The following is a 5,000-nucleotide window of genomic DNA, read 5'->3' on the forward strand; positions in this document are numbered from 1 at the left end:
AGTTCTGTTCTGTTTGCGGCACGACATGTTCAGTGTTGGTAGCAACTCACTGCATAAAAATGTTATTGCGTCGAAGTTTGGTTTTGCTTTGTTTGTATTGCATATTGCAGTATTTTTAGTTGATTACAACATTTTAAACTTTGATATTCGATTCGAGTTTGGGTTTATAACGTTAGGCACAGGAGAATTCATCTACTAAGCAATTGCCCCAGCTTCCCTTCAGGGTTGGCGAAAGCGATGTGGTGGACAATGAAAAACCTGGCTGATGACAGTCAAGGCTGATCTGGAACCCAGCCCACGAAGCAATTGCCCCAGCTCCCCTTCAGGGTTGGCGAAAGCGATGTGGTGGACAACAAAAAAACCTGGCTGATGACAGTCAAGGCTGATCTGGAACCCAACCCATGAAGTAATTGCCCCAGCTCCCCTTCAGGGTTGGCGAAAGCGATGTGGTGGACAACAAAAAACCTGGCTGATGACAGTCAAGGCTGATCTGGAACCTAACCCACGAAGCAATTGCCCCAGCTCCCCTTCAGGGTTGGCAAATGCGATGTGGTGGACAACGAAAAACCTGGCTGGTGACAGTCAAGGCTGATCTGGAACCCAACCCATGAAGTAATTGCCCCCCAGCTCCCCTTCAGGGTTGGCGAAAGCGATGTGGTGGACAACGAAAAACCTGGCTGATGACAGACAAGGCTGATCTGGAACCCAACCCACGAAGCAATTGCCCCAGCTCCCCTTCAGGGTGGCGAAAGCGATGTGGTGGACAACGAAAAACCTGGCTGATGACAGTCAAGGCTGATCTGGACCCAACCCACGAAGCAATTGCCCCAGCTCCCCTTCAGGTTGGCGAAAGTGATGTGGTGGACAATGAAAAACCTGGCTGATGACAGTCAAGGCTGATCTGGAACCCAACCCACGAAGCAATTGCCCCAGCTCCCCTTCAGGTTGGCGAAAGCGATGTGTGGACAACGAAAAACCTGGCTGATGACAGTCAAGGCTGATCTGGAACCCAACCTATGAAGCAATTGCCCCAGCTCCCCTTCAGGGTTGGCGAAAGCGATGTGGTGGACAACGAAAAACCTGGCTGATGACAGTCAAGGCTGATCTAGAACCCAACCCACGAAGCAATTGCCCCAGCTCCCCTTCAGAGTTGGCGAAAGCGATGTGGTGGACAACGAAAAACCTGGCTGATGACAGTCAAGGCTGATCTGGAACCCAACCCACGAAGCAATTGCCCCAGCTCCCCTTCAGGGTTGGCGAAAGCGATGTGGTGGACAACGAAAAACCTGGCTGATGACAGTCAAGGCTGATGTTGAACCCAACCCACGAAGCAATTGCCCCAGCTCCCCTTCAGGGTTGGTGAAAGCGATGTGGTGGACAACAAAAAACCTGGCTGATGACAGTCAAGGCTGATCTGGAACCTAACCTACGAAGCAATTGCCCCAGCTCCCCTTCAGGGTTGGCGAAAGCGATGTGGTGGACAACGAAAAACCTGGCTGATGACAGTCAAGGCTGATCTGGAACCCAACCTACGAAGCAATTGCCCCAGCTCCCCTTCAGGGTTGGCGAAAGCGATGTGGTGGACAACAAAAAACCTGGCTGATGACAGTCAAGGCTGATCTGGAACCTAACCCACGAAGCAATTGCCCCAGCTCCCCTTCAGGGTTGGCAAATGCGATGTGGTGGACAACGAAAAACCTGGCTGGTGACAGTCAAGGCTGATCTGGAACCCAACCCATGAAGTAATTGCCCCAGCTCCCCTTCAGGGTTGGCGAAAGCGATGTGGTGGACAACGAAAAACCTGGCTGATGACAGACAAGGCTGATCTGGAACCCAACCCACGAAGCAATTGCCCCAGCTCCCCTTCAGGGTTGGCGAAAGCGATGTGGTGGACAACGAAAAACCTGGCTGATGACAGTCAAGGCTGATCTGGAACCAACCCACGAACCAATTGCCCCAAGCTCCCTTCAAGGTTGGCGAAAAATAGTGGTGGACAACGAAAAACCTGGCTGATGACAGTCAAGGCTGATCTGGAACCCAACCTATGAAGCAATTGCCCCAGCTCCCCTTCAGGGTTGGCGAAAGCGATGTGGTGGACAACGAAAAACCTGGCTGATGACAGTCAAGGCTGATCTAGAACCCAACCCACGAAGCAATTGCCCCAGTCCCTTCAGAGTTGGCGAAAGCGATGTGGTGGACAACGAAAAACCTGGCTGATGACAGTCAAGGCTGATCTGGAACCCAACCCACGAAGCAATTGCCCCAGCCCCTTCAGGGTTGGCGAAAGCGATGTGGTGGACAACGAAAAAACCTGGCTGATGACAGTCAAGCTGATGTTAACCCAACCCACGAAGCAATTGCCCCAGCTCCCCTTCAGGGTTGGTGTGAAAGCGATGTGGTGGACAACAAAAAACCTGGCTGATGACAGTCAAGGCTGATCTGGAACCTAACCTACGAAGCATTGCCCCAGCTCCCCTTCAGGGTTGGTGAAAGCGATGTGGTGGACAACAAAAAACCTGGCTGATGACAGTCAAGGCTGATCTGGAACCTAACCTACGAAGCAATTGCCCCAGCTCCCCTTCAGGGTTGGCGAAAGCGATGTGGTGGACAACGAAAAACCTGGCTGATGACAGTCAAGGCTGATCTGGAACCCAACCTACGAAGCAATTGCCCCAGCTCCCCTTCAGGGTTGGCGAATGCGATGTGGTGGACAACGAAAAACCTGGCTGATGACAGTCAAGGCTGATCTGGAACCCAACCCACGACGAAGCAATTGCCCCAGCTCCCCTTCAAGGTTGGCGAAAAAATGTGGTGGACAACGAAAAACCTGGCTGATGACAGTCAAGGCTGATCTGGAACCCAACCTATGAAGCAATTGCCCCAGCTCCCCTTCAGGGTGGCGAAAGCGATGTGGTGGACAACGAAAAACCTGGCTGATGACAGTCAAGGCTGATCTGGAACCCAACCCACGAAGCAATTGCCCCAGCTCCCCTTCAAGGTTGGCGAAAAAATGTGGTGGACAACGAAAAACCTGGCTGATGACAGTCAAGGCTGATCTGGAACCCAACCTATGAAGCAATTGCCCCAGCTCCCCTTCAGGGTTGGCGAAAGCGATGTGGTGGACAACGAAAAACCTGGCTGATGACAGTCAAGGCTGATCTGGAACCCAACCCACGAAGCAATTGCCCCAGCTCCCCTTCAAGGTTGGCGAAAAAATGTGGTGGACAACGAAAAACCTGGCTGATGACAGTCAAGGCTGATCTGGAACCCAACCTATGAAGCAATTGCCCCAGCTCCCCTTCAGGGTTGGCGAAAGCGATGTGGTGGACAACGAAAAACCTGGCTGATGACAGTCAAGGCTGATCTAGAACCCAACCCACGAAGCAATTGCCCCAGCTCCCCTTCAGGGTTGGCGAAAGCGATGTGGTGGACAACGAAAAACCTGGCTGATGAGTCAAGGCTGATCTGGAACCCAACCCACGAAGCAATTGCCCCAGCTCCCCTTCAGGGTTGGCGAAAGCGATGTGGTGGACAACGAAAAACCTGGCTGATGACAGTCAAGGCTGATCTGGAACCCAACCCACGAAGCAATTGCCCCAGCTCCCCTTCAGGGTTGGCGAAAGCGATGTGGTGGACAACGAAAAACCTGGCTGATGACAGTCAAGGCTGATCTGGAACCCAACCTAGGCCCCCATATCTACGGCGTTCGCCGCTGGAATAAGGAGTGGTTGGAGATCACGCGGTTGTTAGCCTCAAATCGCCAGGCCTGGTCGGCGTTTGTGAGAGATGCAGCATTGAGGATGAATGAAGCCAGCTCAACCCACCCCGGGTGAATGCTGTCTCAAGACAAGACAAGAAGAGGAAATTAGGCACAGATTACCTGCAGAACTAATAAAACCAAAACAATCCAGAGGAACATATAAAAATAGAATTGGATATCTTGAGTAAGCGAAACGAATACATACAAGCTTAAAAACCACTTATTATATTTTGTTTTAACTTGTGTCAGTCATTATGGACAGACAGACTGAGATAAGCTTCTCTGTTATAATACAAGACTACCAAAAAAAAATAAATAAATCACCTCCTAAACATATCTTCAACTAACACTATCTCCTCCGAGACCCTGTGGCGTAAGTTGACCAAAATTGAGAGTATGATAGAAGAAGGCTTGCTCTTCATTCCGTAGAAGAAAAAATTCAAATCGGACCATGTTAACGCCAAAAATTATTTACATCAAAAAGGTGCCTTTTTTTCTATGAAAATCCCTATTTTTTACGATTTTTTGACTGCTGTGTCACCATTTTTCGGTGTATTTCAACCAAAAAAATGTTCACTTAAAGAGAATAACAAGCTACAGAATGCAAAATTTTTGCTTTTCAAAAATTCCAATTCTAAAGGGTCAAAACTAACCCAAGCAACGCCAGGCGATACTGCTAGTATATTTATAAAGTCAGTCTATAAAATTTAGATTAACTAGGCGCAGGCGATGTGGTTGCTTCCCAATAACATCGTTCCGGGTTCAGTCCCACTGTGTGGCACATTGGGCAAGTGTCTTCTATGGCCTCTGGCTGACCAATGCCTTGAGTGAATCTAGTAAATGGAAACTGAAAGAAGCCCGTCGTATATATATATATATATATATATGTGTGTGTGTGTGTGTGTCCTCCACCACTGCTTGATAAGCAGTGTTGGTATGTTTACATCACTGTAGAGAGATCGATGAAGTATCGCAAGCCTTAACAAACAACTAAAAATTTTTCAAGGTGGTGACCCAGTGGGGCCGCATTCTATACACAGGAATTCATACCATTATGCAAATACCAAACAAAAGATTGGGTAATTTAAGGGCGATTTAACTTATTTTTTTAGCATAAATCACGACCAACTGACACCTTCCTCGTTTCTTTATTAATATATTTCTCCCCATAAACACATTTAATGGAATAATGCGCCTAGGGGTGGCCCATTGCTGGCATTTAAGCAAAGAATTCAGACTG

General features: G+C 49.0%; 1 protein-coding gene across 3 annotated transcripts in view; it reads right to left on the reverse strand.

The window, feature by feature from the left end:
- LOC115226063 (protein Jade-1) overlaps positions 1–5,000 on the reverse strand; it is a 50,718-nt gene that overhangs the window by 27,363 nt on the left and 18,355 nt on the right. The gene's annotated exons all lie outside the window — the stretch shown is intronic.

The sequence above is a fragment of the Octopus sinensis genome, linkage group LG29 (assembly GCF_006345805.1).
Source record: "Octopus sinensis linkage group LG29, ASM634580v1, whole genome shotgun sequence".
Lineage (NCBI taxonomy): Eukaryota > Metazoa > Mollusca > Cephalopoda > Octopoda > Octopodidae > Octopus > Octopus sinensis.